We start from the raw sequence: 19,994 nt of genomic DNA on the forward strand, positions 1-19,994 counted from the left end.
GGTCCCCCACTCGAAAATCGGAAGTTGTAGAAAAAGCCTTTAAATCTTCTTCGTGGGTGTGGGTTTAGTTTCCCGATCGTAGCCAAATGTTAAATGAGGAAATCCACGAAAAGCCAGTAGTTTTAGAAGTCGTAGTTTATTCTCATAAATACTCCACCCATCGCATGAAGCATCCGACCAGCAGAAAGCCCAGCGGTGACTAAAGCAACGTTAGAACTCTCTACAGAACGGACCCACCATGCGTGAGCCATCACATTTGAAACACAACACAATGTTGAACATGAAGCGCATGAAATGCGTGAGGAAAAAAGAACATAGAATAAACATAGCGCGGAGCACCGCGCGATGTGCACTAAACACTTACCACTACACGGTAAACAACCTTTACAACGCAACTTTTACATCGCAGAGCCTTTACAACGCAACCATTACAACGCAAACTATTACAACGCATTGCTCTGGGGGGCGCTCTAGGATAGGGAATAGGTTAATTTACTATCCAATAACCTTCCCTAGTGTCCACGGGACTGGAGTTGGAATAGTAAATTTAACTATTCACTATCCAGCACCCAAAGCACTATGCGTTGTAATGGACTGCGTTGTAATACTTGCGTTGTAAAGGCATGCGATGTAAAAGCATGCATTGTAATGTCATACATCCCACTACACCAATGTACAGCTACAGCTATCCATGTGGTATGTACAGCTATCCAGGGGTTATGTACAGCTATCCAGGTGGTATGTACAGCTATTCAGGTGGGATGTACAGATGTCCAGGTGGTATGCACAGCTATCCATGTGATATGCACAGCTATCCATGTGGAATGAACACCTATCCATACTTACATCTTCTTTGGGAAGGTTTGTAGGGAAACAGAGGGAGGTGCCTGACTATTAAAATGCAGTGGGGTCTGAGTTGAGGACATTTGAGAATTCAGTGGTGATAGCGCCGAAGCTGTATGCATACACTCCAAGAGGAATTCCGTGTTTTTTTTAATACATCAAGTGGTTTTTACAACCATTTTTAATCAAACATTTTAATAGGCTCGTGTGGAACAACTGTATTTTTTTAAACCTGACATACATACAAAAGACAAGTTCCGCAAACTTCGGAATAGTAATGGGTACGAGGCTCTCTACTGTGGGAGGGGAAGTCAGGCCACTCTGTGTCATCACATCCTACAACACAGCAACTCGTTACACCACAAAAGCCTCTGGGAGAAGGGATACAAGGCCAGAACATAGGAGCCCCCGAGGTCGGGGTGGCTGGTGCAGTAAACAGGTGGCGCCACTGAGGTTGAGGGCCGCTGTAGGCGCCTGTGAAGTCTATTGTGACGTCTTAATGTTCAGGAAACACAAATTAGGTCGAGTGTTCATGGGGTCAGCGCACAGGAGGTGAACCCGAGGTCTAAAGTACATGGGGCTGGTGCTAATGCACTGAAGTATCGTTGAGGCCGAAAGTTGACCGGGTCAGCCAGTGCACCGAAGTTGTCACTGGAGACCGTGTGGCGTTGCCAGTATACTGGGTGTATCCACAGGTCAAGGGTGAGCAGGGCCCGTGCACTGGAAGTGTCCTTGAGGCGATGGGCGAACAGAGCAAGTATGGGTACCTGATGTAGAGGGTGAGTAAGGCAGTACCTGGTGGTACCTCTGATGTGGAGGGGGAGGAGGATCAGTACCCTGGAGGTACTTCTGAGATGGAGGGTGAGGAGGTAGGTGCACTGCGAGTGCTCTTGCATGGAGGGTGAGGAGGGGCTCCTCAAATTTAGAGGGTGAGTAGGGTCAGTACCCCGGGGGTACCGGTGATATGGGGGTGGCTGAGGCGAGCAACCTGGAGATCCTTCTGAGGTCGAGAGTGGGGAGGGCCAGTATGGGGAGTAGAGCCCGTGCACTGATCCTCGGGCCTCTACACTTGAGCTGGACATGCCACGGTGGTGGAGGAGGCAGCCTGGTACATTCAGCTACTCCGTGGAGTAATGGGTAATGGGCCCCACAACACCTGGCTGGTTAGTAAGGTAAAACAAGCATCATTGGGGTTTAATGGATCATCACAAACCAGGTACAGGTGCATTATTGAAAGGTACGCCGCTCGCACTAGAGCTGTCCTTGCAGGGATGGATATCGCTGGCCCAGTGCAGTGGTGCACTGCCTGCAGCGGAAGAGCACAAGGCCACTGAATGGAGCGACCCTTGGTAGGCATGTAGACTGCCCTAGAGAGGGAGGAGGCCAGGACTGTATACTGGGGCTTTCTCAGTGGGGGAGGGGCTCAGGGTCAGTGCACTGGACACCCCAGGTATGGTGAAGGGGGTGCCGGCCCTCTCTGCTTTTTGACTTTTTACTACCATAACCATAACATCTCTCCCTGCCTCTAGCCAACTCTCAAAAGTGTTCAAAGGGCCGGGAAGGAAATATAAACACCAGTCACAGTACTCACATCCTCCATGATCCTGCGATCAGATCTTGCTAGTCCAGGCTTGTAGATCTCACTGGCCCAGGTTTACCGATCTCACTGGTGCAGCACTGCAGATCTCATCCCTCCAGGGCTGTGGATTTCACTTATATAGAGATGTGGGTATCACCGATCCGTGGCTGCAGATGTGCCGCATCCAGCGCTGCAGATCTCTTTCTCTCTCGCTGTGTGCAGCAGACCTCAATCACCCACCGAGACTGCCGAGCTCATCCTTCCAGGGCTGAAGATCTTGCTGTGTGGTCCACAGCTGCAAAGTCCATGGCCCGAGCAGGTTTCACTGTCTGCCCCAGAGGGGTGCAGATGTATCGCCTCTGGGCTGCAGATCTCAGCGGTCCGTACCTTCGGCTCTCAGAGGTCCGGGGCTTCGGCGGTCTGGCGCTTTAGCTCTCTGAGGTCCGGGGCTTCAGCTCTCCGCAGTCTGGGGCTTCACCTTGGGCTGCTCGTGGCCTCAGATCCGCTATTCCGGCTGCAGAGCCTCCGCCAGTGTAAATAGTGCTGTTCGCTGGAGGCCCCAGCATCATCCAGGAATCTCCCTGCTCCCCAGCGTCCGCTGTCTGTGCCGAGCTCCCCGATTTGCTGCCCGTCAGCCCGGAACCTGCTTCTCCCTCCCATTCCCTCTGCACAGAGCAGCAGTTCCTCTGGGCCGGCCGGAGCCCCCTCACTCTACTCACAGCTGCAGTGACTGTAAACTTTTGCAAAACAGAAAAAAGTTTGGTTTCCGGTTGCTTGAGGCTGAGTCTCCGAGCAGCCTGGGAGCATAAGATGGCTGCCAACACTTCCTGGTTTGAAGTATTGGCAGCCCATTAGAGCCAAGCTCGTACTCGGGGGGTCAGGCTCTGCCCAGCTATCGAAACTTTTTATTTTTTGAATATCTCAGGAACTACTGAACGGATTTACACCATTTAACAAAAGGGCTTTTTCTGAACCAAGGGCTAACTTTTTGCCAAATTTGGTGTCATTCCAATCAGCAGTTCAGCTGCAGCCGTGTCTAAAGTTTCCTATGGAAAATAACATGGGGAAAACATATTTTGGGACCCTCTTTTTTCTCAGCCCCGGCTTAGCAAATCACCCCGAAACTTTCAAGACAGGAGCTGACCAGAGCGGGCCACTAGTTTTGAAAATTTCGCGAAGATTCGTCAAACAACGCCAAAGTTAGCAATTCAAAAAACGCTTTTCCTATGCAAACTAGGTTCTAACTATAACTACCTACTGGGAACTGCCAGAGTAGGTAATATATATATATATATATATATATATATATATATATATATATATATATATATATTACCTACTGGCGGTCGCCAGTAGGTATATATAGTTAGGATTTTTTCTCTATGGGATTTTTGAAAATTCTATGTCTAATAACTTTGGCGTTTGTGGACGGAATTGGCTGAAATTTTCAGGAAAATGGCACATTTTGTTTCTGAGCAGCCCTTGAAAATTTGGGGGGGGGTTCGTCAAGGGGGGGCCGAGAAAAAAGGGGGGTCCCAAAACGTGTTTTTAACATTGAGTTTTCCATAGGGCGGTTGGCCTCACTTTTAGCCCGAACGGCTGAATGGATTTGCACGAAACTTGGCAAAATTGTAGGGACTGGTAGCCCGATGTGCCTTTGCTAGGTCTCAATATATGTGCTCCAGTGGATTTTGAGAAATTAACGTTCAAAAAAAGATATATATCTGTAACAGCGGACCGGGCAGCGCTCCGGTTCGCGGACTTTACGCGTAACGGAACTTCGCGTAGCGAAGCTGATTGGCTCTCCGGCGTCTGTGAACATTCCAAACAGTCCGTAGCGGCCGCCATCTTGTCTCTCGGTAGGATCGAGAGACAAGAGGAGGCCAAAGCGAAGGGGCAAATGACCATAAGGGGGCATAGTAGATCCTCGCTGACCCCCTAGGTTTGATGTGGAGGTTTTAAAAGGGTCCCGCGGGGCAAAAAAAAATAATAATAATAATAATCGAACGGCTGAATGGATTTGCACGAAACTTGGTAAAATATTAGGGACTGGTAGCCCGATGTGCCTTTGCTAGGTCTCAATATATGTGCTCCAGTGGATTTTGAGAAATTAACGTTCAAAAAAAGATATATATCTGTAACAGCGCTCCGCTTCGCGTAACGGAGGTTTGCGAAGCTGATTGGTTCTCCGGCGTCTGTAAACATTGCAAACAGTCCGTAGCGGCCGCCATCTTGTCTCTCGGTAGGATCGAGAGACAAGAGGAGGCCAAAGCGAAGGGGCAAATGACCATAAGGGGGCATAGTAGATCCTCCTTGACCTCTTAGGTTTGATGTGGAGGTTTTAAAAGGGCCCCGCGGGGAAAAAAAATAATAATAATAATAATCGAACGGCTGAATGGATTTGCACGAAACTTGGCAAAATTGTAGGGACTGGTAGCTCGATGTGCCTTTGCTAGGTCTCAATATATGTGCTTCAGTGGATTTTGAGAAATTAACGTTCAAAAACAAGATATATATCTGTAACAGCGCTCCGCTTCGCGGAGATAAAATTATATCTGTATTACCTAGCTGTTGCTAACACCAGTTAGCGACGGCTAGTAGGAGATAGCGACCATCTTGGGCCCCACTTTGCATGTGAGTGATATTTATCACTAATGACATGCAAAGTGGGCATGCCAAGATGTTAGCGACTGGAAACAGTCGCTAACATCGCTATCTCCTATTATCAACTTTTGGAAATATTCGAGATAAGCGCGAATATCTCCAAAAGCTAGCACCTGCCCTGAGCAGTTCTTAGCCATGTTATCCAATGGGAGGTGGATAACATGGCTAAGAGCATTAGCTCGGTAATGCATGAATATCGCTGAGTTTTCAGCGATATTAATGCATTGCGGTCGTTTATTATCGTATTTGCGATAAACCTTGATAATAGCAAGGTTTATCTGCGATAATTTCTGACGATGCTTAGCGGTAAAAAAATCGTTGCTAAGCATCGTTAGGGATAAATATCGCTTAACTTTGGTAATATGCCCCAACGTCTGTTAACGTTCGATTCGAAGGAAATCAGGAAGTGTTGAAAAACATTGTCTGCGCCATCTTGTCTTTTTTCAAATGCCACACTTTTGTCGTGCACGGCAGCCATTTTAGATGCCTTGACCAGACCCACTCTGTGCACGCTGTCGATCCTTAGCATGGCTCCCCACCCTCGCAAGCATCTCCCCCAGGCAGTGGTCACCCCCGCTCTCTGTCTTATGCATGGGTAATAAACCTCCCCCCATCTGCGCTGCTCTTCCCTGAGAATCACACCCTGTGCCCGCCCGACACCTCCCTTTCGCCCTATTCACTACCGCACCCTCTGACACTCCTTTTCCTCTGTGTCCGATTGTCCAGGCTGGTCCTAGGGTATCAGCTAGCCCTGCAGATGTAGTTCATGGCCCCAGCTGTAAAGAATCACCCCTCTTCAAAGGAGTTATAGTAGATCAAGGCCCACACTCGATGAGATCCGTCACAGCAGACGCGTTCCTATTATCTGAAAACCATCCTGTATTGTGATTGGGGAGGGGACCGAGCCTGAAGCGGAAGATTCCAGGGATGACTCTTTGTACATCAAAGTTTTTACAATTATGTGTCACATTAAAAATATATAGCACTCCGACAAAGTAGTAAGATTATAAAACTTTAATAACTTATAAATATATACAAGAAAACAAAAATAGTAATAACATATAAACATTTTTAGGGAAAAACAACGAAGTAGCGGTCGGCTGTGCGAATAGTCCCAACGCAGCACAACGTCCAGATTTCCGGCGTGGGGCGTCGCGGGGGGTGGGTCATCAGTAGCAAACTGTTGTGCGAATAGTTCCAAGGCAGCAGAACGATGGCACCAAGGTGATGTCCAGTAAGTTGCCGCACTGGTTTTGGTATCCTACAATGCTGCTCCGAATAACGGCGTGGGGCGCCCCGGGGGAGGCCGCGTGAACGGGCCTCTCCAGGTGGAGTGTCATCTGTTGTAGTGGGGCGCCCCTTTACCGTTTCAGTTGCCATTCCGTCCGTTTTTGGTCCACTGTGTCAAAATCCGCCATTCAGCTGAGTTGCGCCCACTCTTGCGGTGCAGCGATAGGCGGCTGTCACAGGACTCTCAAAATGGCGGCAGGCTCTTTCCTTTTTGGGCCTGGTCCACTGAAATGGCCCTGGGACACCTTGGAAATCGGACGCTTGTCTGCTAGGTCTTGGACCCCATTCTCGAAAGCGTCCCCTCCGCCTTGAGGATTCATCAAAAGTTTTGGGGGCCCTCGACTCCTGTAGGCTTCTGGTGGGGAGCGGTTGCCATGATTGCTCGCGGAATGACCACGACGGAGCTACGAGATGGTGGTGCTCTCATGCTGACGCCAGCTTCAGTCTGAAACATCCAGAAACAAGGTGGGGCTTTCATCGTTTGGGAAAAAAATAAAGTTTTCATCCAATGAAAAGTGTTGTTTTTAGGTCATATGATCAAGCCTTCCATCATTAGGAAACCAAAAGTAAAATGAACCAATGAAAAGTTTTATAAACAAGTCACATGACCTGTTATGCGGCATAGGGTATAAAATGCGGAGAAAATACGTTGGCACGTGAGGCGGCGTCAGTAGCGGACCGATGTGCGAATAGGCCGAAGGCAATACAACGCGCCAAGATCCGGATGGCACCGAGGGGGTGTCCAGCAAGTTGCAGCACTGGTGTGGCCATCCTACAATGCTGAAAGTCGGCGTGGGGCGCCCCGTTGGCCTGTGAGTTTGCGTCAGTAGCGGACCGATGTGCGAATAGGCCGAAGGCAGCACAACGCGCCAAGATCCGGATGGTACCGAGGTGGTGTCTAGTAAGTTGCCGCACTGATGTGGCCATCCTACAATGTTAAAAGTCAGCGTGGGGCGCCCCGTTGGCCTGTGAGATGGCGGCAGTAGCGGACCGATGTGCGAATGGGGCCAAAGGCAGCGCAACAATATTTTCGGAATAGAAGACACCACAAGGCGCTGAGATGCCAAGATCCGGATGGCACCGAGGTGGTGTCTAGCAAGTTGTGGCACTGGTGTGGCCATCCTACAATGGTAAAAGTCGGCGTGGGGCGCCCTGTTGGCCTGTGAGATGGTGTCAGTAGCGGACTGATGTGCGAATGGGGCCAAAGGCAGCGCAACAATATTTTCTGACTGACACCACAAGGCGCTGAGATGCCAAGATCCGGATGGCACCGAGGTGATGTCTAAGTTGCAGACCGATGTGCGAATGGGGCCAAAGGCAGCGCAACAATATTTTCTGTATGGAAGATACCACTAGGCGTTGAGATGCCAAGATCCGGATGGCACCGAGGTGATGTCTAGCAAGTTGCTGTACTGGTGTGGTCATCCTACAATGCTGAAACTCGGCGTGGGGCGCCCCATTAGTCTGTGAGATGGCGTCAGTAGCGGACCGATGTGCGAATAGGCCGAAGGCAGCACAACGCGCCAAGATCCGGATGTCACCGTGGTGGTTTCATAGTTGAGAGGCACTTCATCTGCAGTGGGGCGCCGAGATCCGGATGGCACCGAGGTGATGTCTAGCAAGTTGCTGTACTGGTGTGGTCATCCTACAATGCTGAAACTCGGCGTGGGGCGCCCCATTAGCCTGTGAGATGGCGTCAGTAGCGGACCGATGTGCGAATAGGCCGAAGGCAGCACAACGCGCCAAGATCCGGATGTCACCGTGGTGGTTTCATAGTTGAGAGGCACTTCATCTGCAGTGGGGCACCGAGATCCGGATGGCACCGAGGTGATGTCTAGCAAGTTGCTGTACTGGTGTGGTCATCCTACAATGCTGAAAGTCGGCATGGGGCGCCCCATTAGCCTGTGAGATGGCGTCAGTAGCGGACCGATGTGCGAATGGGGCCAAAGGCAGCGCAACAATATTTTCTGAAGAGAAGACACCAAAAGGCGCTGAGATTCCAAGATCCGGATGGCATCGAGGTGGTGTCTAGCAAGCTATGCAGTTGAGTTGTGTGCGCACTTGCGGCGAATAGGTCGAAGGCAGCATAACAATGTTTTCTGAATAGAAGACACCACAAGGCGTTGAGATTCGGTTACCACCGAGGTGATGTCTAGCAAGTTGCCGCACTGGTGTGGCCATCCTATAATACTGCTCCGAATAACGGCGTGGGGTGCCCGAAGGGGGGGGGGAGGCGGCGTGAACGGGCCTTCCTAGGTGGAGGCTCGTCTGCTGTAGTGGGGCGCCCCTTTACCGTTTCAGTTGCCATTCAGCTGAGTTTCGGCTGCTCTTGATGCTACAGCGACAGGCGGCTGCAACAGGACTCTCAAAATGGCGGCCTGTTCTTTGGATTTGGGCCTGGTCCACTAAAATGGCCCTGGGACACCTTAGAACTCGGACGCTCGATTTTTTTTTCCTTTCCTGTACATGCAAAAAAAGGTAAATGCCCGGTACGTTACACGCTTCATCTGCCACGATGAACTCTCCAGAGGAACCGAAAAAAAATATAGTTATGGTAACTATACCATGCATCGTCATATGGAGAGGTGGCACCAATTAATTATAGTGCTGCATAAAAGAGAGATTTGGAGGAGAACCCCTGACCTGCTAGTACATTCATCAAAGAAGTGGCACTGACAGCATCAGAGGCAAGGGAAACGGTCCCAAATATTTAGAAGAACTTTGGAAAGATTAAAATGACATGTTTAGATTGTGGCAAATTAATTTCATGTGGACAGATGAGTGTTACTCTAATAAATACAGCATATGAACATCATCATAGTCGATGGTTGGTAGAGACATTTTGACTATATCCTGGACCTGCCCGTCCTCGCCCAAAATGGCGCCGGAATAAATGGGACTCGTAACTCCTTGTTGTGTACTGGTTGCAGAACCTTGAAATCACGAGATACGTATGCAGTTTTGAAGTACATGGCGGGCGGGGACGAGAATTGATTGAATATTTCGACATCCCTATTGATATTAACTTCTGATGTGTTATTGATTACTGTACTATTGAAAGTTCGAATTAACGTCACCCATGGTACTTGCCCGCAAATGTATATCTAGATAATTTTATTGTAACTGGCCCTGTCGTATTTTAATTATAAAATGTACGTCCACCGATTCCGTAACTGTTAGACACCTTAGTTCTTGCAACCTAATGGCCCGCCCGTTACGTTCCTCTACAGTGTAAATGTCTACTCATCATATACGATTACAGTTTGCTCCGTGGCCGGCCCACGTGGTTATAGGCTCGTATTTGTATAATGAAATTTTCACAATAAAGGTTTTTAAAAGAAAACATGGTAGTAGTATATACATTGGTAAAGTTTTTAATAATAGTCACTGTTTTAGAATCATTAAAAGGCAAGTGAAATAAAGCAGACCAATTACATGAAGGGTAAAAGGTATAATACAAAGGAACGCAGTAAAGATAAATGGTCAAGGGCTGTTGTGTTTTCTATTCCTGCAACATAAAGTGATCGATAAGAATCTCATATTCAGGCGTATCGGCGACTAAGACAGCAGGTCGACCCTCTTTGTCATTTGAGATGTCATCAGTGATGTCATCAGTGATGTCACTGACCATGTCATGAATGATGTAATATGTGACATCATCAGCAGTGGATTGCGGGTGCGCGATATATAGTTAGTGCAACTAACTATATATGGAATTTCAATGGTTTTGTGTGAGTAAAATAAGGTTTTTTAAATGCTAATTCCTAACTATATATGGTCTATAACCTATGGTTTTTTCAGTGAATTTTCAAGGTTTTGTAAATGCTAATTCCTAACTATATATGGTCTATAACCTATGGTTTTTTCAGTGAATATATATATATATATATATATATATATATATATATATTCACTGAAAAAACCATAGGTTATAGACCATATATAGTTAGGAATTAGCATTTACAAAACCTTGAAAATTCACTGAAAAAACCATAGGTTATAGACCATATATAGTTAGGAATTAGCATTTAAAAAACCTTATTTTACTCACACAAAACCATTGAAATTCCATATATAGTTAGTTGCACTAACTATATATCGCGCACCCGCAATCCACTGCTGATGATGTCACATATTACATCATTCATGACATGGTCAGTGACATCACTGATGACATCACTGATGACATCTCAAATGACATCACTGATGACATCTCACTTGACATCAATGATCACATCACTGATGATATCATTCATGTGACAATACAATGCATCTCCTCACATTTTAATATAACCTCTGTTTCACCCAGTGTTAAAAACAGAGTATAATTTTTGAAACCATTGACACACCAATACTAGTTACTACATACGTACTCACTGATTCCTACGTCTACACACACATTCACTCATTCACCCATACAATCATTCATACATACAATCACTCATGTTTACAACACAATCATATGCACTCATACACCTATACAGACACTCACACTCTGCCACTCATCCATGGAGTTACTCACACACCTAGTCAGTCCTGTAAAGAATCAATCACACTTCCATTTTCTACTCTATACAGTTAAACATAGAGCACCTTACGTTTTCAACCATATACTAACACATACTTACTCTCTTATACAATCATTGATACAAGTACACATTGATCTGTACAGAGTCACACACCTCCCATCCAGCCACACACACACTCAGTCTCCCATGCAAATACTTGGGCAATCAATCAATAACCCATATAGTTAATCATATAGCTACTGATCAAAACATGCAGCAGTTTACAGAACAACAGACATAATGATGCACAAATTAAGACACTTTAGTCACTAACCCATGCACTCAGTGAGACACATTTAATCACTCACTCATGCATTCAGTCATGCACCTACTAAATCCTTTGTCCAGACACTTATACTTCCACTCATTCTTCAATATGTAAGACACATTTTAACTTTACAGAAACATACAGTCACTGGATGTTGTCATCAGTGATGTCATCAGTGATGTCATTTGAGATGTCATCAGTGATGTCATCAGTGATGTCACTGACCATGTCATGAATGATGTAATATGTGACATCCTCAGCAGTGGATTGCAGGTGCGCGATATATAGTTAGTGCAACTAACTATATATGGAATTTCAATGGTTTTGTGTGAGTAAAATAAGGTTTTTTAAATGCTAATTCCTAACTATATATGGTCTATAACCTATGGTTTTTTCAGTGAATTTTCAAGGTTTTGTAAATGCTAATTCCTAACTATATATGGTCTATAACCTATGGTTTTTTCAGTGAATTTCAATGGTTTTTTAATAGCAAATATCATAAGCTGTCGAATGTCAAGTACGTGGTAAGTGAAAACATTTTCGTGTTTATGCACACTGATCTGCTTTGAATGGTGCCCCCCCCCCTCATTTCTATTAGGAGTACTCTCTCTTTGCAGATAGTGAAAGGTAGTTAACGCAGGTCTTTGCCCCCATTGTAATCCGTCGTGCCTGCTTCTCTCTCCATTTGATTCATTGTTATCCAAGTATTTACTGTTTTAGAATTAGTTCTCTTTGGTTCATTCTCTATTTACAAACAAACACAGAGTCGCAATACTCTGTTTAGTCTTTGCAGATAACGAAAAATCGTGTAAAAAAAAAGAAAAGGAATCGAGCAAAATCAGTAGGCCACTAATGGGATCTCTTTTTGACCTCGCTAAAATAGAAACATTAGGAACAACCCCTCATGACAAATACAAAACTAGTGAGATGAACTAAACTCCACACAATGATGGCTGCAAAACAGCTCTGCTCCGCCACCCACCCCGCCCAAAATAACGATAAAGAACGGCTGCCATGATTGGTTGCGGAATGACCACGACGGAGCTACGAAATGGTGCTGCTCTCATGCTAACCCCAGCTTCAGTCTGAAACATCCAGAAACACTGTAGACTACCAATTCGATCAGTTCCGGTAGCGCCCCAATGTAACCCGGTAGAGAAGAACTAGCCCTCCCCTCTTTGACTGATGGTTCTTGTTGCCTGTCCCTTCTGTTGTCATTTAACAGAACTATTTAGCCTGCTGAAAGGGGTTGTGTTCCGACCGCTGGTTGGTGGAGACATTTTGACTATATTCTGTACCTGCGTTGTCGCGTAATGCGTCATATGACGCGCCGCGTTAGCGCATCCGGAAGTCATCCGGGGCGCGCAGCGCGTAACGTAAGCATAACAAGTCATGTGACTTGTTAATAAAACTTTTCATTGGTTCATTTTACTTTTCTTATTGTAATGATGAAAGGCTTGGTCATATGACCTAAAAATTACGCTTTTCATTACTTCCGAACATTATTTTTTCTTAAATATATGTTATAATGTTCCAGGCTAATGTACTTTCCCGGAAATTTTACAACTGTCCTGCAAGTAAAATATATTCTTTTTTCGAGAAAAAGAGCGTTTCTTCGTCCCATGACGGAGCCGTTGAGCAAAAGAGGGTCGACCTGCTGTCTTAGTCGCCGATACGCCTGAATATGAGATTCTTATCGATCACTTTATGTTGCAGGAATAGAAAACACAACAGCCCTTGACCATTTATCTTTACTGCGTTCCATCGTATTATACCTTTTACCCTTCATGTAATTGGTCTGCTTTATTTCACTTGCCTTTTAATGATTCTAAAACAGTGACTATTATTAAAAACTTTACCAATGTATATACTACTACCATGTTTTCTTTTAAAAACCTTTATTGTGAAAATTTCATTATACAAATACGAGCCTATAACCACGTGGGCCGGCCACGGAGCAAACTGTAATCGTATATGATAAATAGACATTTACACTGTAGAGGAACGTAACGGGCGGGCCATTAGGTTGCAAGAACTAAGGTGTCTAACAGTTACGGAATCGGTGGACGTACATTTTATAATTAAAATACGACAGGGCCAGTTACAATAAAATTATCTAGATATACATTTGCGGGCAAGTACCATGGGTGACGTTAATTCGAACTTTCAACAGTACAGTAATCAATAACACATCAGAACTTAATATCAATAGGGATGTCGAAATATTCAATCAATTCTCGTCCCCGCCCGCCATGTGCTTCAAAACTGCATACGTATCTCGTGATTTCAAGGTTCTGCAACCAGTACACAACAAGGAGTTACGAGTCCCATTTATTCTGGCGCCATTTTGGGCGAGGACGGGCAGGTCCAGGATATAGTCAAAATGTCTCTACCAACCATCGACTATGATGATGTTCATATACTGTATTTATTAGAGTAACACTCAGATGTCCACATGAAATAAATTTGCCACAATCTAAACATGTCATTTTAATCTTTCCAAAGTTCTTCTAAATATTTGGGACCGTTTCCCTTGCCTCTGAAGCTCTCAGTGCCACTTCTTTGATGAATGTACTAGCAGGTCAGGGGTTCTCCTCCAAATCTCTTTTATGCAGCACTATAATTAATTGGTGCCACCTCCCCATATGACAATGCATGGTATAGTTACCACAACTATATTTTTTTTCGGTTCCTCTAGAGAGTTCATCGTGGCAGATGAAGCGTGTAACGTACCGGGCATTTACCTTTTTTTGCATGTACAGGAAAGGAAAAAAAAATCGAGCGTCCGAGTTCTAAGGTGTCCCAGGGCCATTTTAGTGGACCAGGCCCAAATCCAAAGAACAGGCCGCCATTTTGAGAGTCCTGTTGCAGCCGCCTGTCGCTGTAGCATCAAGAGCAGCCGAAACTCAGCTGAATGGCAACTGAAACGGTAAAGGGGCGCCCCACTACAGCAGACGAGCCAGGCCCAAATCCAAAGAACTGCTATCTCACAGGCTAATGGGGCGACCCACGCCGAGTTTCAGCATTGTAGGATGACCACACAAGTACAGCAACTTGCTAGACATCACCTCGGTGCCATCCGGATCTCGGCGCCCCACTGCAGATGAAGTGCCTCTCAACTATGAAACCACCACGGTGACATCCGGATCTTGGCGCGTTGTGCTGCCTTCGGCCTATTCGCACATCGGTCCGCTACTGACGCCATCTCACAGGCTAATGGGGCGACCCACGCCGAGTTTCAGCATTGTAGGATGACCACACCAGTACAGCAACTTGCTAGACATCACCTCGGTGCCATCCGGATCTCGGCGCCCCACTGCAGATGAAGTGCCTCTCAACTATGAAACCACCACGGTGACATCCGGATCTTGGCGCGTTGTGCTGCCTTCGGCCTATTCGCACATCGGTCCGCTACTGACGCCATCTCACAGGCTAATGGGGCGACCCACGCCGAGTTTCAGCATTGTAGGATGACCACACCAGTACAGCAACTTGCTAGACATCACCTCGGTGCCATCCGGATCTCGGCGCCCCACTGCAGATGAAGTGCCTCTCAACTATGAAACCACCACGGTGACATCCGGATCTTGGCGCGTTGTGCTGCCTTCGGCCTATTCGCACATCGGTCCGCTACTGACGCCATCTCACAGGCTAATGGGGCGACCCACGCCGAGTTTCAGCATTGTAGGATGACCACACCAGTACAGCAACTTGCTAGACATCACCTCGGTGCCATCCGGATCTCGGCGCCCCACTGCAGATGAAGTGCCTCTCAACTATGAAACCACCACGGTGACATCCGGATCTTGGCGCGTTGTGCTGCCTTCGGCCTATTCGCACATCGGTCCGCTACTGACGCCATCTCACAGGCTAATGGGGTGACCCACGCCGAGTTTCAGCATTGTAGGATGACCACACCAACTTGCTAGACATCACCTCAGTGCCATCCGAATCTTGGCATCTCAACGCCTAGTGGTATCTTCCATACAAAAAATATTGTTACGCTGCCTTTGGCCCCATTCGCACATCAGTCCGCAACTTAGACATCACCTCGGTGCCATCCGGATCTTGGCATCTCAGCGCCTTGTGGTGTCAGTCAGAAAATATTGTTGTGCTGCCTTCGGCCTATTCGCACATCGGTCCGCTACTGACGCCATCTCACAGGCCAACGGGGCGCCCCACGCCGACTTTCAGCATTGTAGGATGGCCACACCAGTACCACAACTTGCAAGACACCACCTCGGTGCCATCCGGATCTTGGCATCTCAGCGCCTTGTGGTCTCTTCTACACCGGAAATATAGTAGAAAATATTGTTGCGCTGCCTTTGGCCCCATTCACACATCAGTCCGCTACTGACACCATCTCACAGGCCAACGGGGCGCCCCACGCCGACTTTCAACATTGTAGGATGGCCACAGAAGTGCGACAACTTACTAGACACCACCTCGGTGCCATCCGGATCTTGGCGCGTTGTGCTGCCTTCGGCCTATTCGCACATCGGTCCGCTACTGACGCAAACTCACAGGCCAACGGGGCGCCCCACGCCGACTTTCAGCATTGTAGGATGGCCACACCAGTGCGGCAACTTCCTACACACCACCTCGGTGCCATCCGGATCTTGGCGCGTAGTGAAGCTGCAGCAGCTGCAAATAAGCTTCAGACAGTGTTACAACCGCTGCTCAGAACTCTCAACTATGACACCACCTCGATGCCATCCGGATCTTGGCGCGTTGTATTGCCTTCGGCCTATTCGCACATCGGTCCGCTACTGACGCCGCCTCACGTGCCAACGTATTTTCTCCGCATTTTATACCCTATGCCGCATAACAGGTCATGTGACTTGTTTATAAAACTTTTCATTGGTTCATTTTACTTTTGGTTTCCTAATGATGGAAGGCTTCATCATATGACCTAAAAACAACACTTTTCATTGGATGAAAACTTTTTTTTTCCCCCAAACGATGAAAGCCCCACCTTGTTTCTGGATGTTTCAGACTGAAGCTGGCGTCAGCATGAAAGCACCACCATCTCGTGGCTCCGTCGTGGTCATTCCGCGAGCAATCATGGCAGCCGCTCCCCACCAGAAGCCTGCAGGAGTCGGGGCCCCCAAAACTTTTGATGAATTCTCAAGGCGGAGGGGACGCTTTCGAGAATGGGGTCCAAGACCTAGCAGACAAGCGTCCGATTTCCAAGGTGTCCCAGGGCCATTTCAGTGGACCAGGCCCAAAAAGGAAACAGCCTGCCGCCATTTTGAGAGTCCTGTGACAGCCGCCTATCGCTGCACCGCAAGAGTGGGCGCAACTCAGCTGAATGGCGGATTTTGACACAGTGGACCAAAAGCGGACGGAATGGCAACTGAAACGGTAAAGGGGCGCCCCACTACAACAGACGAGACTCCACCTGGAGAGGCCCGTTCACGCCGCCTCCCCCGGGGCGCCCCACGCCGTTATTCGGAGCAGCATTGTAGGATACCAAAACCAGTGCGGCAACTTACTGGACATCACCTTGGTGCCATCGTTCTGCTGCCTTGGAACTATTCGCACAACAGTTTGCTACTGATGACCCACCCCCCGCGACGCCCCACGCCGTTATTTGCTGGGTGGCAACTTACTAGACATCACTTTTGTGTCATCTAGATTTCGGCGCGTTCTGCTGCCTTGGAACTATTCGCACAACAGTTTGCTACTGATCACCCACCCCCCGCGACGCCCCACGCCGGAAATCTGGACGTTGTGCTGCGTTGGGACTATTCGCACAGCCGACCGCTACTTCGTTGTTTTTCTCTAAAAATGTTTATATGTTATTACTATTTTTGTTTTCTTGTATATATTTATAAATTATTAAAGTTTTATAATCTTACTACTTTGTCGGAGTGCTATATATTTTTAATGTGACACATAATTGTAAAAACTTTGATGTACAAAGAGTCATCCCTGGAATCTTCCGCTTCACGCTCGGTCCCCTCCCCAATCACAATACAGAATGGTTTTCAGATAATAGCAACGCTTCTGCTGTGACGGATCTCATCGAGTGTGGGCCTTGATCTACTATAACTCCTTTGAAGACGGGTGATTCTTTACAGCTGTGGCCATAAACTACATCTGCAGGGCTAGCTGATAGCCTAGGACCGGCCTGGACAATCGGACACAGAGGAAAAGGAGTGTCAGAGGGTGCGGTAGTGAATAGGGCGAAAGGGAGGTGTCGGGCGGGCACAGGGTGTGATTCTCAGGGAAGAACAGCGCAGATGGGGGGAGGTTTATTACCCATGCATAAAACAGAGAGCGGGGGTGACCACTGCCTGGGGGAGATGCTTGCGAGGGTGGGGAGCCATGCTAAGGATCGACAGCGTTCACAGAGTGGATCTGGTCAAGGCATCTAAAATGGCTGCCGTGCACGACAAAAGTGTGGCATTTGAAAAAAGACAAGATGGCGCACACAATGTTTTTCAACAATTCCTGATTTCCTTCGAATCGAACGTTAACAGACGTTGGGGCATATTACCAAGGTTAAGCGATATTTATCCCTAACGATGCTTAGCAACGATTTTTTTACCGTCAGAAATTATCGCAGATAAACCTTGCTATTATCAAGGTTTATCGCAAATACGATAAAAAACGAGCGCAATGCATTAATGTCGCTGAAAACTCCGCGATATTCATGCATTACCGAGCTAATGCTCTTAGCCATGTTATCCACCTCCCATTGGATAACATGGCTAAGAACTGCTCAGGGCAGCTGTTACTTTTTGGAGATATTCGCGCTTATCTCGAATATTTCCAAAAGTTGATAATAGGAGATAGCGATGTTAGCGACTGTTTCCAGTCGCTAACATCTTGGCATGCCCACTTTGCATGTCATTAGTGATAAATATCACTCACATGCAAAGTGGGACCCAAGATGGTCGCTATCTCCTACTAGCCGTCGCTAACTGGTGTTAGCAACAGCTAGGTAATACAGATATAATTTTATCTCCGCGAAGCGGAGCGCTGTTACAGATATATATCTTGTTTTTGAACGTTAATTTCTCAAAATGCACTGAAGCACATATATTGAGACATAGCAAAGGCACATCGGGCTACCAGTCCCTAATATTTTACCAAGTTTCGTGCAAATCCATTCAGCCGTTCGATTATTATTATTATTATTTTTTTTTGCCCCGCGGGGCCCTTTTAAAACCTCCACATCAAACCTAGGGGGTCAGCGAGGATCTACTATGCCCCCTTATGGTCATCAGCCGTTCGATTATTATTATTATTTTTTTTTTTGCCCCGCGGGGCCCTTTTAAAACCTCCACATCAAACCTAGGGGGTCAGCGAGGATCTACTATGCCCCCTTATGGTCATTTGCCCCTTCGCTTTGGCCTCCTCTTGTCTCTCGATCCTACCGAGAGACAAGATGGCGGCCGCTACGTACTGTTTGGAATGTTTACAGACACCGGAGAGCCAATCAGCTTCGCTTCGCAAAGCTCCGTAACGCGAAAAGTACGCGAAGCGGTGCGCTGTTACAGATATATATCTTTTTTTGAACGTTAATTTCTCAAAATCCACTGAAGCACATATATTGAGACCTAGCAAAGGCACATCGGGCTACCAGTCCCTACAATTTTGCCAAGTTTCGTGCAAATCCATTCAGCCGTTCGATTATTATTATTATTATTTTTTTTTGCCCCGCGGGGCCCTTTTAAAACCTCCACATCAAACCTAGGGGGTCAGCGAGGATCTACTATGCCCCCTTATAGTTATTTCCCCCTTTGTTTTGACCTCCTCTTGTCTCTCGATCCTACCGAGAGACAAGATGGCGGCCGCTACGGACTGTTTGGAATGTTGACAGACGCCGGAGAACCAATCAGCTTCGCTTCACAAAGCTCCGTTGCGCGAAAAGTACGCGTCCTGGGACGCTGCCCGGTCCGCTGTTACAGATATATATCTTTTTTTAAACGTTAATTTCTCAAAATCCACTGGAGCACATATATTGAGACCTACAAAAGGCACATCGGGCTACCAGTCCCTACAATTTTGCCAAGTTTCGTGCAAATCCATTCAGCCGTTCGGGCTAAAAGTGAGGCCAACCGCCCTATGGAAAACTCAATGTTAAAAACACGTTTTGGGACCCCCCTTTTTTCTCGGCCCCCACTGGACGAACCCCCCCCAAATTTTCAAGGGCTGCTCAGAAACAAAATGTGCCATTTTCCTGAAAATTTCAGCCGATTCCGTCCACAAACGCCAAAGTTATTAGACATAGAATTTTCAAAAAACCCATAGAGAAAAAATCCTAACTATATATACCTACTGGCGACCGCCAGTAGGTAATATATATATATAAATATATATATATATATATATATATATATATATATATTCACTGAAAAAACCATAGGTTATAGACCATATATAGTTAGGAATTAGCATTTACAAAACCTTATTTTACTCACACAAAACCATTGAAATTCCATATATAGTTAGTTGCACTAACTATATATCGCGCACCCGCAATCCACTGCTGATGATGTCACATATTACATCATTCATGACATGGTCAGTGACATCACTGATGACATCACTGATGACATCTCAAATGACATCACTGATAACTATATATGGTCTATAACCTATGGTTTTTTCAGTGAATTTCATTGGTTTTTTAACAGCTAATATCTGTAGCTGTAAAATGTATTCTTCTTTAAATCCAAAAATATATTTTATATGTTTATGAATAATTTTTTTTTTAAATATTTTTTTTTCTTCGTTCCCGCTTCGCGAATCGGGAAGCTTCCCGTTAGCT

General features: G+C 46.6%; 1 pseudogene; it reads left to right on the forward strand.

Annotated features, from left to right (window-relative positions):
• The first annotated feature begins 238 nt into the window (after positions 1-238).
• The window catches only part of LOC144773903 (homeobox protein Hox-A3 pseudogene), a 142,778-nt pseudogene continuing 123,022 nt past the window's right edge, over positions 239-19,994 (forward strand).

Source organism: Lissotriton helveticus, chromosome 8, assembly GCF_964261635.1.
Source record: "Lissotriton helveticus chromosome 8, aLisHel1.1, whole genome shotgun sequence".
In the NCBI taxonomy this organism is placed as follows: Eukaryota; Metazoa; Chordata; class Amphibia; order Caudata; family Salamandridae; genus Lissotriton; species Lissotriton helveticus.